This window comes from Daphnia pulicaria, chromosome 6 (genome assembly GCF_021234035.1).
Source record: "Daphnia pulicaria isolate SC F1-1A chromosome 6, SC_F0-13Bv2, whole genome shotgun sequence".
Taxonomy (NCBI): domain Eukaryota; kingdom Metazoa; phylum Arthropoda; class Branchiopoda; order Diplostraca; family Daphniidae; genus Daphnia; species Daphnia pulicaria.
In genome coordinates this window covers 19,276,254-19,293,527 of record NC_060918.1, presented here as the reverse complement: position 1 = coordinate 19,293,527, position 17,274 = coordinate 19,276,254, and the positions used below count along the sequence as shown (strand labels likewise).

The window sequence follows — 17,274 nt, the reverse complement described above, 5'->3', positions numbered from 1 at the left end:
CAAAGATATAGCGGCCGGGTACACCACCTTTTTGATGTGAGTCTAGAGAGTTTTGAAGAGATTTTCTCAGACGAAAAGCCAATACTGACGCGATTAACTTGTAATCGGTATTTAACAAAGAGATTGGTCGGTAATCGGTGATTTTACTCGGTGTTGGGATTTTTGGGACTAATCTTATAGCTGCCCTTCCCTGCGACGGCTGGAGTTTTCTTTTGTCGAGGACGCAATTCATCATTTCCAGAAAATGAACACCAATAACATCCCAAAATTTTATATAAAACTCGAAAGGAATGCCATCTGTACCCGGGGCCTTATTCTTTTTAGTTGCCTTAAGGGCGTAGTTAATTTCATCTACTGTGAACGGATCTACAAGAAAGTTGTCATTCTCCGGGATCGAACCTAGTACTCCTCGATTCAACGCTTGAGCGTTTAACGACTGAGCTACCACTGATACACCCGAATCGTTTTTAGTGGGTTTTGTACGGGTAAGTGCACCTCTAATCCCTTCTAGAAATTTTCCAGCTAATTGGGTATTGGGGGAGGGCTGGTTCTGAAAAATTCTACTAAAGTGTTCAATTATTTCTTGGTTAATCTGCTCAGGTTGGGTAATTTTACAGTTATCATTAGTTTTGAGCTGAGTGATCAGAGACTTCTGGAAATTGCTCGTTGACTTGTTCATATGAAAGGTAGATGGCTCTTCTTCGGCTATACTTTGAACGCGTGAACGTATTGCAAATCCCCTCAATGCTTCTCGCTCCCAGGCTAGAAACTCACGTTTCAACTCCATGTAACGCGCATGATTGAAATTTACATTGTTCACGGTTTCTTTTAGTTGATGTTGGAGCAATTTCCTTTTGACTCTCTGATCACAGATTCTCTTTTTACAATAGTTCATTGATAATCGCCTGAGGCTAGGTTTGAAAATAATCTCCCACCAATGGTCTACGTTTTCAATACGGGATGGGTGTTGAGACATTTCTTCAATAAAGACATGCACCAAGTTTATATATTCTTCTTCCTCAAGAATTGACGAGTTAAGTTTCCATAAATTCCTTGACTTGTTCCTCACTACATTAGGAGGGGTGGTGCTGTTTATATACCCTACGATTGGTCTGTGATCCCCGAGTGGTAAGTCGTGCAAATGGATATCAGAAAATTTTACGTGATGGTGGCAATAAATTCGGTCCAATCTAGCCTGGCTAGCCGCACAATTGTACGTCCAACAAGGTTCATTTTTCCGAATTTCTCTCCAGACATCTGTTAATGAAAGGGCTTTTACTAAATCTCGGAGGGGTTCTAGTAATGCTAGTCTAATTTTAGGTGGTGTTGTCTTGCTACTTTTACGGTCATCGATCTCGTCAACGGCATTAAAATCTCCCAATATAATTGCTGGTGCCTTATACTGGGCAACATAAGCCGGAATAGTTTGCCGGAGGAAAGAATCTCTATAACTTTTATTTTGGTCACCAGATGGGGCGTAAATACACACGAAAGCAAGACCCTTTACTTCCATGGCTATCAGCCTCCCCTCCGGTTCAAACAAAATGTTTTTGGCGCTCAGCCCGTGTCGTACTAGGATGGCTGTCCCATGTTGTCTAGGACCGAGATTTGTGTGCATCTGGTAATGTTTAGTAAATACGGTGCTAGAGTGAAATACTACTTCTTGCAAACATATAATATCAACTTTATTATGTAAAAAGAAATTGAGTATTATTTGAAGTTTGTCAGGTGACGATATTCTGTTGATATTATATGTCGCGATGTTAGTCATGATTAATATTTAAATTTGGGTTTAGAGGGTTGGGTTTTGTTATCGTGGGCTTTTTTCCTTCTAACGGCCTCCATTGCTTTGAGAGTTTTATCTTCGATGGGGGTTGAGGGAGTGCCGAGGGGGACGCCCAAGGACTCCTGAGTCTCACTCACATGACTAGCCTCCTGGCTATCAAGTGGCCGTTGTCCTGGCTGAATACTCCCACCAGAAAAAGAAATGTCTTCATCAGGATTTGAAATCGAAACCACCTCGGTTGCATCCATCTCTTCAACCACCTCGTTATCCATCTGATCTATCGTGGATGGAATAGATGGTACTCCAGGTGGAACATCGTTCCCCCCAGAGAGGGCGGGAAAAGAATTAATGTCCACACCCGGTATCGAAACTGGAACCTCTCGAGTCGGAGACCCGAGTTCAACCAACTGAGCTACACCAGATTCAATTTCCTCAGCTACCTCGCCCGAGCCAGAGGAAGAGGCAGTACGACTCCTCTTTTTTGATTGTTTTTGTTGGTCACGGAATTCCCTCGTCTGTTTCATTTTCTTTTTCTTGACCAATTTGGACGCAACAGACGAACCTACACAGTTGGTGTCTTCAGCGTCAGCATCGGAGTCAGAAGAAGATTCAGTTCCATCGGGTTTCGAAATCGGATCCTCTGGAGCTCCATCAAGAACGACAACAGTCGACGTCGTTGGCCTCTGGGCTAACTCGGGAAATGTATCAGCGTCAACAGTTGGAGCAATTGGCATTTGCCCGCCACCAATCGGGCCTGTCTCCTGGGGCTTCCTAACAGTTGTCCTAACTGGGCCACGATTTGTTAGTAATACACTACTATAGCTACGTGTTCCAATGGGGCCTTTTGAAATGGTGCTGGGGTTGGTTAAACTACGGGGTTGCTTGGGGCAATTAGCTAAGACATGGGTGGGAGAATCACACTTGCGGCATGTGTGCATTTGCCCTGCATAAGACATCATTATTGGTTCCTTGTAGCTTCCAAAGGTGATATAAGACGGAATGCTCTTGTGGATTTCCATATCCACGTTGACAATTCCAGTCTTTATCCCGTTCCACCTTGGGAGCGATCTATCCTGATACGTGTCCCAAAAAATCCGAGAAATCACTCCATACTCACGCAATCTCTTGTTTAGCAGGCTTAGGTCATCATCGAATTTGAAATGTTGAATTCTAACGCGTACAAGGTTAACTGACCTATCTCTCACTCTAATTTTGACCTCCTTGCCACTAATGACTACTGATTCTTTAGCACAAAATTTATTCAAAAATTCAATATGGTCATTGACGGTCTTGAACCCAATTCGGAAAACGCAAATAGCTCGTCCTGGTAGGCGAGAAACTGCATCAAAGATGCTATCAGATTCATTACTGTCGTGCTCGAAACATTCGTAGAACTCATGCCTGGTCACTTCAGTATTACCAAAAGAGATTTCGGCAGTACGTGGCCAGACGTCTGGGGATTCCGATCCCATTTTACCCACAATAACAGGGGCAAAAGGACGGGGAGAAAATGCAAAAAGAGGGAACAAAACCAAAATGGCGCTCAACAAACAACAAGAGAAACAGGACACACAAGCAACAATACAACAAAAGAGAAACAAAAAAAGAACAAATAGTTTTTTTACTCACAGCAAGATGTCACACTTGGGAGCTCAGTTAGACACGTATAGTCACAGCCGAACGCGCTAGCCAATTGCGCCACAGAGGCATGTTCATTAGCTAACGACACCCATTAGGAAAGCAAACAATACATTTTTGTGCAGCTGTGCTGTGCTGTGCTGTGCTTTGCTTGGAAGAATTTCTTCTTGTTTCTATTTCATAAACATCATGGATGTTTTTATGAATTCATTGATTCAATTAACTTTAAATGGTGTATTGGATATTGATTTACATATCCTGTAAGAATAAATCGCTTTGAATAAGCGAAACAGTAAATATATCAAATTCAAATTCATTGAAGTGGTGTTTGCCAGCTCGTCAAAGCAGTATTTTTGATTTTTCTTCAACGCCCATGCAAGATATGACTTATAAGCAGTTATCATGTCAATTATTCGTGTGTGAACGAAAAAGAAATGAACATCCATATTTTTACCTAAAAAGTATCATTGTTGAAAATTGACTTCAATTCCGTAGGTTGACTAGTCTGCTAAGAACTATCAATAATAGCTAAATTGCAATAGCCGAGAATTGAACTCGGGTCAATTGCTTGGAAGGCAACTATGCTAACCACTAAATCACCAACGCCTGATGTGAGTAAGCGTCATCATTTTCGTATTGTATTGTCACATCTTTTTAAATGACAAAAAATCGACAAGTATTACCACTTGGTGACCTTGTATCGTGGTACATTAAGCATTCTCTATCACTATATCAAAGCAACCTCTCTAATTATGTTGCAATGCGATGATCATGTGAATTCAGAAAACCAAAAGTTTGTCAGGAGTGGGATTTGAACCCACGCCTTCATTGAAGACCAGAATACTGCAACTTCTCTTATTGAAGTAAAGAATATGTCCTTGAGTCTGGCGCCTTAGACCGCTCGGCCATCCTGACCACATCATATATACCTTGTCCCTTAGTTATGTGGCATTGAAACTCTTTTCTGCACTTGCTCGCTGCACTGGCTCGCTGCACTGGCAGAGGGAAGAAGTCCATAAACACCAGAAGGGAATCTATGATAGCAGCCGAACGCGCTAGCCAATTGCGCCACAGAGGCATGCTGATTGGCTAACGACACCCATAAGGAAAGCAAACATAACATTTTTACTAAGGCCAACACGAATAAAATCTTGCAGTTGACTTCCGGTATGCCATAGTGTAGCTCGCAGAGATAAGGAGATGGGACACTGCCGTGTTAAAGCGGCCATGACAGTTTCCGCGACACCATCTAGCGGCTAATGCCCGCCCTTCATCATTAGCAGACAAATTCCCAGCAATCCCCCCTCGAAGGGACTGTAGGCTTGGCGGCTTGTTTGAATTTTGGGAAAGGAAGCTAGAGCAGGACGACACCCATGAAGGTAATCAGGGTATGATGCTCGTATATTGCCCCTCGCCTAACATGACATGGCATCGCATCAAATATTAGTGAGAGTTTATCTTCTTTTAATAAAATATAGATATTATTGTAAGATAATAATAATTAAGAAGATTAGCCTATGTGTTAAGTAACTTTGGTGAACTCAATGACAATGTTCTAACTCCCTTTTTCATCAAGAATAAGATTTCAAGTGACTCAAAAAAAGGGAACGGTCCAATTAAATTTCTTATTCCAGTCTCTTTACATGAAGTCAGGCTGTGGAGTAGGATTTTAGTTGGACCGTTCCCTAATAATATTTCAACACATCTTTATATTCTTGATGAAATAGACCTTGATAGTGTAATTGGGAACGGTCCAACTTTAACCATTTTACATCAAGAATATGTTTGAAATAACCCAATAGAAGGGAACGGTCCAAATAAATTTCTTATTCACAGTACTTGTAATAAAGTCATGGACTGCATAAATGTATAAAAGGGAATGGTCCAAATAAATTTCTTATTTACAGTACTTGTAATAAAGTCATTGACTGTGAATGAAGAATTTAGTTGGACCGTTCCCTTCTTTTGAGTCACTTTCAATCTGATTGATGAAAAAGATTTTGAGTTAGACCATTCTTATTTATCAACAAAACAGACATCTTGATTCTTGTTACCTTACAATAAAATCAACATCTAAGAATTAGCCCAGCAAACACTCGCAAATATTTGTTATGGTGACATGCCATAATTTTTTCATGCTAGAGGGGATTGGCAACGTAATATACAGGCAAATTTCGCTATATCCTACGAGTCCTCCACTGGGTTTCCCTTGAAAGTTGAAACTTCAAATCAACCGGGGCCAGAATTACTGGGAATTCGGCTGCTAATGGTGAAGGGAGGGCATTAGCCGCTAGATGGCGCGCCGAAAAGTGTCATGGCGGCGTTCCCTACTATGTGTCCCATCTCCTTATCTCTGGTAGCCCGTACGAAACTTTTAGCTAGATCCGCACTAGAAATAGCTACGAAGTTAGGATTATTTAGTTAGTGTGCGAGACGTCTAAAAGGCGACGTTTGGCAACGCATCAGCGCGCATTAGAAACAATGAAGTGCCCATTCCTCTTATATTTTCGTTGTCTTCTTTGTGTGCTTTTTATGTTTAATTCTTCACTTCTGTCTCACATTTCTGTTGAGACGTCCGTCAAATCTCTACACCTTTCGAACGGGTCGGCTGGCATCCGGCCCTCTCTCTCTTTCGACTTGTCCCTTTGTTAGATACGGGCCGGCGTGGCACCCGACTCCCTGTCAGTCAAGTCCCTTGTAAACTGTCTTATATCTTTAAACTGTGGCAAAACTAGGAATACAGTATCGACGTGTGTTCCCTTTAAAACCCGTGTTTAGTCAGCTCTTTGTCTTAGCTTAAACTTAATCATTCGATGCAGCGACGGCAGGGAGCCCTGACACATTTGGTGCATCGACCTTGCGTTTCGAATCCTAGAAAAAGGTAAAATCAGTTCGTACAAAAGTCTTGCGTATTTAGTGCCCTGAACTTGCGTTTCGAACCAACTAAAATCAGTCGTAGAGCAAGTCGTGCATATTCGTTGCATCGACCTTGCGTTTCGAATCTTAAAAAGTAAACTCATTTCTTACGATGGTCTTGCACATCGTTGCACTGACCTTGCGTTTCGAATCCTAGAAAAAATCACCTTAAAAAATTTCGTGAAAAGTCTTGCACATCGTGTGCATCGACATTTCGCTCTCAAATCGCAAAAAACCACGCTTCATGTAAAGACCTCACGCATTTGGTAAATACCTTGCTTCTTAAAAAAAAATTATTGTCTATTCATGTAAAGCACTTGCGATTTGAACTAAACTAGATCATAGGGAAACGTCCTCGCGTTAGTCCCGTAAGATCACAGGGAGTTGACATAGCGTGCGATCCCGTAGCAAAACCAGAAAAAACCAAGCTGCGGCATTCACCTTTGCGATAGATCCCCAAAAAGACGGATTACTCGTTGTAGTCCTTCCCCCCGATCCTTTGAAAATGGCTGGCGACCAAGTGCACGGCGTCACTCAGCGTCAAAGTTATCCACTTGTATCTTTGACATCCCAATAGGTAAAAAAGTATTCCTTGGGAATTTCATTTAAGGGTCTAAACCAGAAAGGGAAAAACAAAAAAAATCGACTAGTCTAAACTCAGTGGAAACTAAAAACCCGGATTATTCGTTGTAATCCAAAACTAAAAACCCGAATTACTCGTTGTAGTTCAAAAAACCTCTTTCCCCGTAAACTCATTTTTTCTATTTAATTCATTGCAAATTAAAACCAGTTGGTGATTTTGTCTAGCTAGCATATTGCCTAAAATTTTTTGCAAACGTAATTTCAGTAGAAACGGCCGAGTCCATTTAATTTCATCTGGCAACCGAGCCGAGAGGAAGGGAATCGGGAAACTAGGGGGAGCCAGCGAGTAGCAGACGACGCTTTCTCTCTCTCGCTGCCGACGACCGTATGGTTAAGAGCTCTCCCCACATCTCTTCTTTGTCTAAATTTTCTTGCATAGTAAGACTTGAGGAGCCCACATGTTGCGTGCTCGTTTGCAAGTCTTGCCAGTTGTTGAAACTTGCCCATGTTAATTCATAATTAAAGGCAGGCCACTACACACAACTTGCTCGTGAAATAGTAGGTTCTTTTGGGTATTCATTGCTTACTTACGTTCGTTCGTAGCAAAAGCAGTTAGAGTTAATTTTTTCTCGTAATTGCCCACGCTTCGGTGTGATACACGGCAGTTGTAGTATCCATTTGCTAATATAACCAACAAACAAATTTCATTCTAAAGTAAATTCATCTTGTAAAAAAAAAAAAAAAAAACTTTTCTGGTAATCCCGTCTGAATAGTCGCCCACCCACCATTCTTTTTTCTCAAAAAACCACGTGGTCGTTTAAAACTTCAAAGCCGTTTCGCAGCCTAACAACACCACACCTTCAGCGCCTTTTATGCCGCCTCATACAAGAAAAAGAAGATTATTCCAGCGTGAAGATTCTGACCAGAGCAACTTCAAGATGAAGACATTGGCCGAAAACAAAATCAACAAGCAAGCAAGCCGCAATTGACGCGGCCATCGAAGAAGAAGAGAGAATATTGCAAGCTATTCTGGCCGAACGAGTATCGAACGAGCGGCCAAGCAGCAGCAACAAAGGCAGTCAGCTGCCAAATCTAAAGAAGAATCCAACGCAAGCACATCTCAAGACCAAAATCAAGATTTGCATCCTGTTTCTTAAACGCACGGTCCTAGGGATTGATCCTAAGTCTTTTTCAAGGCTCATTGGGTCATCTTTCATTGGGCTTGCTGGTTTCTCTTTAATTTCAGTAAAAAAAAAAAAAAAACGGTCCTAAGAGCAAGTCCTAGATCCCTCGTGGGCCATTGGGCTAGCTTCTCATTGGGCTTGCTGAAATCGTCTTAAAAAAAAAAACCACTCGCTGGCATTGGCCATGCACTACTCAACGCCTGAAGCAGACGATCAGAGAGCACATCAAGCAAATCAAACTCAAAACGTGCAAACTGATCCATCCACCAATACCCACCATTGAAAATTCATCAGGCGCTAAAAAAAACTACACGAACGTCCCAAAAAAGAAGAAACTTGTGCTACAAACTTGCAACCAAACAAAAAAAAAACGCAAGTCGCACTCAACCCAAGTTCATCAGGAGAGATTTTGCTGCCCAAATCAACAATTTGCTGTCATCAACTCAAGACTGTCAGCAAACCAAAAAATCAAGAGAATTGGTTCATCACCAGATTGCAGCATGAAAGAAAAAAGAAAAATGGCGTCATCGAGGATGGAGCAACTCTTCAAGAAAAACGACATCGACTAGGTGACTCAGTAGCTAAGCTTTGAAAAGTGAAGCTTTTATTGAGCTCAAGAAATTTTAACTCCACCTTCAAATCGTGTCAAGCCTACATCCAGTCCTCGATTGAATCACCGAAAAATTGCTGATCAAGTTCTCGTTAAATCTACTCATCACAGCTTTGAAAATCCGAAAATTCGAGCGTGACCCGAAGTCATCATGCTCACTCGAGCTCTTTTTTGTCAACTTCCCTGGATTCAAAGCAGGTGGGGGAGATTATGGCAGTTCGCCACCCAGTCTTCCTCTTACCACAACAAACAAGATTTCTCAACCTGGATCTACACATTTGTGAAGATTCAAGTGACGACAAAGCTTTTGTCCCATCACACCAGCATCATCAACCATCCCAACAAATCCCAGTCAAAGCAGGGCCGGCAGCAGACGGACGAAAAGGCGAATCATCCGCCTTCAATCAACAGCAGTGACAACTGATCATCTGCCCCGTCTCAACAGCAGCCATTCGCAATACGGTGTAAACCAAACGAAAACCCAGGCGCGGCTTCTGTGCAGAGAAGCGCTCGCCGCTCGCATCGTGCAACTATTCCTCATCGTCATCCGCAGAAGAAAGAAAGGCGTTAAGGAATAGACGAAGCTGCCGATTATGCTCCCGAAGAATAGGTTTGATGCGTGACTGTTTAAGTACAGAAAACCACACCAGAGAAGAGCGTGCTGTCTATCACCGCCCATCTCTACACGGCGCCAGAAGAATCGATGTGCCGTTCAAGAAAGAAAAGGTGCACGATCAAAACCAATCAACGCTATCAGCAATGAAGCAAACGAAAGAGCGTCCGTGCACACACCGTCGAACGAGATTCAACGACCACCCGTCTGCTAGCAGTTCCAGTCATCACAAGCAAAGCCAACGGAATTGAAATCAACGCAGTCGGCATCTCGATCAAGAAAACCAAGCGTCATTGATTCTCTACAAACCACTCAAAACCAAATTGAAACTCGACGGTCTGAAACAGTCAACCTTTCACAAAAAAGATCCCCAAAACAAACTCAATTGTGTCTCATCTTCCCGATCGCGGACTCCAGTCGTTCATCTGAAGTCAACACTTTCCTTTTCCAGTCCCGCGTTCACAGAGTCACACCTTAAGCCTGAATAGCCAGCAGCCAATCACCAATCGAGTCATCTCCACGACACGTAATCAAGCAATCAAAACTCAAGAAATCAACGTTCTCTTACGACGTATCCTGCTTCGTGTCGACGATGTGATTCATTCCCGCTATCCAGCAGCCGGAGTTGAAGCTCAAGATGGACTTAAACTCTCTTCAGTTACGTGTAACGCGACGAGTGGCATCCGCCGCGGTTCCATCAACCATCCCAGATAGCACAGTGCAGTCCCATAGACGTCCAAAATACGTCACTTTGAGACGTCTGAGATGTACTTGGCACATAGCAGATTCCCAAGTTTACATTCCAAGGACGTCTTTTACGTATGGCCAATGTCCGCTTCGCCGAGATCTCATAGCGGTCCTTATCCCGTCCCATTGGATGGACTTTAGACGTACTTGGGACGGAAAAAGGATCTCAAGATGTCATTAATAATAAATCTTTTTCTGGACTCTGAATTTCGTTCCTTTTTTCTTTCCTCTTCTTTTTGTTATGAGTGTTTGCTGTGCCGACATCTTTTCACGAACGCTGAACCGGATATCCGGACGACAAGTTTGTTTGTCAAAGTATGCAAAGTGTTACCGGAAACACTACATAAATCGACAGCGTACTAACAGCAATGTTGAAGAAATATGCAACCTGGACCGGGGATCGAACCCGGGTTGTCGTGGTGAGAAGCCAGTACTGTACAGATGGGCCACGAATTCTTGTATACAATTTCGAAGATAAAGGTAATAATAAGATTTTAGAATCAAACTTTGCCGCGAAAAGACAAAGACAGTTTCTCCGAAAATTTCTAAGTGTCGAGAAGGAGCCAAAAAATAAAAACGGGACGCATCAGACACTTCTACGAGAGGGAGTAAAAAATGACGTATCCGACAAGATGAAAAATGAGTAACGTATCCAAATAAGGGCTCGCAATGGGACATCTTAGAGATTCCCCTGTGCCCACCGCACCAGACGCACGGCTTTGGTCCCGCCTTGGGACAAAAATTCCTATCTGGGATTTAACGTCAATTAATCATCCATCAGCCATCAACTCGCCAATCAAGGTTCACACAGCCTTGTCCATCACTCACGGCTCACGGAAAGCATCGGTGTCCTCTGCCAATCAACTATCTTCTTCATCCAGAGCTTTTGGAACATGGCTTAACAAATCCAAAATCATCGCCGTGTCAAATCCATCAGCTCAACTCAACGTAACAATCGTTAAGCGATCAAATCTACGTCGGTCCCGACTTTCTACAAGATCCACATCGACGTCCGCTTTCGGTTCGCGGCACTCCACGCTCCAGCCTCAGGCTACAAACGAAAAAGTTCCAGCAAGTCATCGTTCAAGACCAGCAGAATTCCGCATTCCGCGTTTTTCATGGAACTTCATTGGCGTCGTAAAACCAACCAACTCACTTACGATACATCGGCGCTAAACACTCGTATCTACGCCTCGAGAAAAACGACAGAAGCTGGTGTCCGCCGTCTTCCCTCAGCCAATCATCACGGTATTCAAGAACATTCACGCCGACCAGCTCCTAGACGTGACGGCAACAGACGACGAAGCCGTCTCTCTCATACTGTATCATCAAGCCTTGTTTAAGCGTGGCAGCTTCAGCATGCGCTCCAAACTATCGGCTTTCATCGTCCCGATCTGTTCCAGTCACGGTCGACTATTCTGGTCTCTCAAGATCAACCTCCTTGATGCCAACAAGCAGCCAACCCAAACGAACTTTCAGTTAGCTGCAACACAACAAATTCAAACTTCAAATCGTCGATTGAAACTAAAATCAAGACCAAACGATGAGATGCAGCAAGAAGTGGATTCCATCTTCAGTCCGTTTCGATTTCTCTTCCTAATCGTCAAGACCGCGCAGAAAACACTCAAAACCATTTGGCGGTTCACCGACTGGAACGAGTAACCAACTTCTCTGCTGTTATTAATCCGGACGTTTCGAACAGAAGTTCTTCCGGCCATCTTATCAAACAAAATTCCGCTCCGTTTCCGTTTTACTCGAAAAAACCCGTCTCCCAGTACTTCACGTCTGTTCCGACGCAAACGAGTTCGGAATCGGTGCACCTGTGCTTTCTACCTGCAAGCCGACTCTGCGAATCATCAAGTCTGTTTCAATCTTCTTCTTGCTCCGCAAGAGCAGCCCTTCTCCATCAGCTCCGTCCCGCGTCTAACGCTACAAGGTGCGGTGTTTGGCGTCCAGCTGTACGACTCAGACACAAAGAAATTCGGATCCCATCATGTCACGATTATCCATGCTGTTACTGGAAGCAGACTGGAAGCAGACATTTCAGGCGAAATGAATTCACCAAACTCGTTTTCCCGCAGTAATCCGGCCATCCATTTCAACTGCCGGTTCCGCGGCCAAAAACATCTCGCCTTTCATTGCTCATGCGCCTCAAACGGCCTAAACGACGAGTGACAACCGGACGATACGGAAGTATCCAGCAAATGGGTCCAACCCATACCAGACACCGACAACATCGTGACATCTACAACTTAAACTAAAAAATTACTCTTAACTAAGATCAAACTGAAAACTCAAAAGCGTCGTGTCATGGCTATTTCCTCTCGTCAACACTCGTCAAATTTTCATCTCCCAAATCGAGTGTCTTCTACTTTTGTGCAAGCTCAAACTTCGCGTCTTCCGCTCCATCATCTGTGTCCCGTGCTTTCGAAGAAAAAGAATCTTCTACTTCTTCGAAATTCAGCTAGTGCCAACAGCTTCACCACCAGTCAACTCTACACATTTTAGATTCATTCCGGATCATCGAGTTGGTGGCAAGCTCCAGCATTCCGCTCTGCCCGAAGACACAAATCTCGATCGTGTTGTCGTCTGAAAGCCAATTGGCAATTGGTAATCAACGAGATACACCATCTTCTTCTTCCCGCCAACCCAGAGTCTACGCTTCATACACACCGGGCTAAATATCATCATCAAGTTCCCAATCCTAAATCATCAGCCAATCAAGTCATCAATCAGTGTTTCCATCCGCAAACTTCGCAACAGTCTATACCAGCCCACCCGATCACAGGCCTTGATCGCCGTACTGCTGGAAAAGATCTGCTTTGCCCACTAGCGTCACCTCCACCTGTTTTGATTCTTCAACTCTGTATTTAAAGTTTGCTGATTCCTTTGGATCTGGACTCTCATCGGTGCATTCTCCCGTTTAATCGGCCATCGTCGTCCGTCGCAACTTTACTCAACGCGACAACGGAGAAATTCTAGTCATCTTTGAGCAAGAAAGCAACCTTGCCCTTTCCCGCTGAAGCTAAGCCAAACCGGCCAAGAAGAAAGAAAATCGACCAAAACCCAAAAAGTGGAGATTTAATCGCCCCTAGCTTCTCACTGTAGAGACGAATATGAGCAATCATTCAACATCTACCAAAATCGCCCTTCACGGCACTTCAAACAACCAATCCGTCAACGAGGTCATCCTCGTCACATCAATTACTAGAGCCCAGCGCTCCCAAATTCTCTGCCGTTGACCCACGTCAGCGCAAACACAACCGACTTCTAAGCCAAAATTTCCGATCTCTTCCTGTTCTCGCTGGATCATCCCGGATCTCACTATAGTCCTCCTCTCGGCAACCAGCCGATTAAAAGATGAACTTCTGAAACGCGTAATAGCCCATTACTCATCGTTGGACCAAGCAGCTCCGTGAATCCGCCCCGAACATTATTGAAGAGACTAAATGGCCCCAAATGCAGCAGAAAATCCTCCTAACAACTACTCAGACGAATTCTCTTCGTCCAAACAACACTCCATGCGGATACTGGCCGATCGGTCGTAGACTCCAGTCCGAGTTCCGATTTATTCTTTCGGTCCGCAACGTGTAAAATCGTTCGTGCAACTCCTAGACGACCAAACGCCGGTGGGTCACCTGATGTCAACCGCACTCCACATCGCTACAACCTTCGGTCCATCCAACTCCGCCTTCCAGACGAAGCAGTTTGTTTCCGGAATCGGAAACAGGGCCGGCAATGTGCGAGACGTCTAAAAGGCGACGTTTGGCAACGCATCAGCGCGCATTAGAAACAATGAAGTGTCCATTCCTCTTATATTTTCGTTGTCTTCTTTGTGTGCTTTTTATGTTTAATTCTTCACTTCTGTCTCACATTTCTGTTGAGACGTCCGTCAAATCTCTACACCTTTCGAACTGGTCGGCTGGCATCCGGCCCTCTCTCTCTTTCGACTTGTCCCTTTGTTAGATACGGGCCGGCGTGGCACCCGACTCCCTGTCAGTCAAGTCCCTTGTAAACTGTCTTATATCTTTAAACTGTGGCAAAACTAGGAATACAGTATCGACGTGTGTTCCATTTAAAACCCGTGTTTAGTCAGCTCTTTGTCTTAGCTTAAACTTAATCATTCGATGCAGCGACGGCAGGGAGCCCTGACACAGTTAGAAATATTCAGACTTAAATTTTTAAATTCCACATTTGGAATTTTAGGGTAGTTTTAGCTGTTTTTTCTAGCTAGAAATCTTAGATTGAAGGTAGCTTGAAATTTTCTCGCTACCATACCAATTGACGAAAAAGGGATTTTCCGAGCGCGCTTCCTTTATTAGCCTGGTCAACCATCCGGTTACTGTTTTAGAATTATTTGCTGCGCTTATTTACCTATGGTCGCTGGTTGTCCGGATCTGGCATTTTCTGATGTTTCTTGTTCTATAAATATTTGATCCTATTATAGCTATGTCGATAATTCTTCACTTAGACTTCAAATTATAAAACTAATCAAATAGAATCAAGTAAAAACTTATATAAAAATAAGAAATTAAAAAATATATATTTTCAACATTTTACCTATTGCCCATACCTATTAAGCTATTATACTATGCGTAGGTTATACATAGAAAAATCTGTAGGCCTATTTTGTGTTTAGGACTACCCCATATGCAGCGTTTTTTTAATCTTTTTTTATATCACGATTTATTTCGCGATCAAATTCAAAAGCGAAACCCTAGATTAAAAATTCCATACTAAAATTAGCTGTAACAGTTAGGAAATATATTAGGGGGGAAAATTCGAGTTGATTTTAAGGTCAATTATTTCAAGCCAGATCATAAAACGTCCTAGCTAGAAAATAAAAGCTGATTTCTCCTAAAAAAAAGTGGAGCGAAACCCTAGATCAAAACTTCCATACTGGAATTAGCTTACAGCTAGGAAATATATTTAAGGAGAAAAATTCAAGCTGGTTTTCAGGTAGATTTTTTCAAGCAAAATAAGAAAACGCCCTAGCTTGATAAAAAAGCTGATTTCTGCTAAAAAAAGGGGAATTATGTTGAGGTAAAAAATTTCGAGGTGATTGCAAGCATCATAGCTGTTTTTATTTTTTAGCCTAGCACCGCGCGAGCTGTTATTAGCTAACAGTTAAAATTTAAGCTAAAAGTTTCGTACGGGAGAGGTTATCACATCGTCTTCGCAAGCTGAAGATCCTCAGTTTGTTCCTAGGTGGAAGCATCAGAAAAGCTATGGGAACAAATAATATCCGAAGAAAAGTAAAAAAAAAAAATTAGTAATAGTAGTGTATCTCATTTAGACGATTAGAAGTATTAGGCAACTGTGAACTACCCACAAAACCAAACAATCATAATAAAAGTTCGTTCACGGCTAGCGGACAGAACAAAATGTCTTCAATAAAACTTGGTTGATAACATTGGAATAGAGCAAAAAATTCAAGCCTGGCTAGCTCAGTCGGTAGAGCATGAGACTCTTAATCTCAGGGTCGGGGGTTCGAGCCCCCCGTTGGGCGTTACATATTTGCAAATATTGTAGATTTAATTTAGATTTTGGGAGACCATCTTTAGTATTTTGTAGTCATTTCAGAAAAATTCAATGTTAGCATGAAGTTTCAATAGTGTAGTGGTTTTCACGTCGGCCTAACACGCTGAAGGTCCTCAGTTCGATCCTGGGTGGAAACAGGGAAGTATTTTTTAGAAAGACTATCAATCAGATGCATATTTGGAATTTATGCAAAGGCCATATTCTTTGTGAATGAAATCTACAATCTGATGATGACAATCTGAAAATATTCGCAATGCTGTATCCGGAAGAAGTCAACGGACAGGGGAAGATCAATGGCGACTGCTTTTGTTGTGCAGGTGCTATAACCCTTAAGATACTTTCTTCTTTAGCCAATCGACAATGCCCTTTGGTTTTAGGAATGTGGGAAATGACTTGCGCTGGATGGGGAAGAAGTCCATAAACACCAGCAGAGGGGAATCTATGATAGATTACACCTGAACCTGGAACAGTAGCTCCACAGAGATAATGAACATGATGCGTGTGCACCCTACGCTGCAAATGTTCAGTAGATTCAACAGTCATCAGCTAAAGAAGCCATATCGTGAGTGTGCACTCTACAATGCAAGCTTTAGTCGGGTATAAAGTCATGAGAAGAAGAGTTTAAAATAGAGCAAGAGATTTCAATCACCATGCGCCCCTGGGTGGGATCGAACCACCAGCCTTCCGTTTTTTTTTTTTTTTATATTTAAACGATTTATCGTCACAATTAAAATTTAAATTTCTTTACAGATACTTGGGGCATTTACGAGATTTGTGACATAAGTGACTTGCTGTGGCCAAGTAGAAGCATTACAAAGAGAAAAAGAAAACATTTCGAGACGGAAATGAAAGAGGACAAATGATTTTAGTAAAAAAATGTGGAATTTAACAATACGACATCTGGGGGGGATCCAAGAAATAACTGTAATGAGAGAACAATGTTGTATAAAGATAAGAAGAAATCTGTTGAGAATTTTGAGAGGGAATATTTATGTATTAGAAGGTGACATCTGGGGAGAATTTTTTGAATGAAGGAGGCTTGACCAGAGAGACTGTATTTCATTGATTGCTGGGGTGAGGTTTTGGCTGCGGGCGGTCCAGACGGTGATGATGTAGGATTGGATGAGTGCCAGTATTTTCTCTTTATTGGGGCCATTTCCAATGTCCCCATTGATTGTTGATTTTAGTGGTTTTTGACATCCAAGTTTCGTTAGTTGAATTCGGAGCCATAAACTGATGTGAATTTTCTCAGAACATAGTAACATAAGATGGTCGTCAGTTTCTTGGCCGCCATTGCATAGAGGACATTGGTCATTTCTAGAAAGTCTGAGGCTTGTGAGGCGCATTTTGGTAGGGAGCTGATTATGGTTGAAATCCCAGACCAGTTCAGCGTTTCTTCCTTTCATTTTGGCCACCCAACGCCAGATGGAAGCCCAGTCGAGGTCTGGTTTCGCAACTTCCGTTCTCCCTGGTTGCCCAAGGTTAGCGATCAGGTGATTGTAGGTGGCGCGGTGATTGGATACGGTTGACGATGTGAAGATGCCAGCTTTAAGTAGATCGGTGATGGTTGAAAGTGCGGTGGTGAAATATGGATGTGATGAATGGGTTGCATTAAATCTGGGCTGGATGATTTGTTGAAGGAGATTCTTGAGGTGTG

At 42.7% G+C, this 17,274-nt stretch overlaps 2 non-coding genes across 2 annotated transcripts; one reads left to right on the top strand and one right to left on the bottom strand.

Moving 5' to 3' along the window:
• Nucleotides 1–4,220: 4,220 nt before the first annotated feature.
• Trnal-caa lies at nucleotides 4,221–4,339 on the bottom strand. The gene is made up of 2 exons: nucleotides 4,302–4,339; nucleotides 4,221–4,265 (listed from the first exon to the last, which is right to left on the bottom strand). It is a non-coding gene; the product is annotated as a tRNA-Leu (tRNA).
• Nucleotides 4,340–15,512: 11,173 nt separating this feature from the next.
• Nucleotides 15,513–15,585, top strand: Trnak-cuu. The gene has a single exon. It is a non-coding gene; the product is annotated as a tRNA-Lys (tRNA).
• The last annotated feature ends 1,689 nt before the right edge of the window (nucleotides 15,586–17,274 follow it).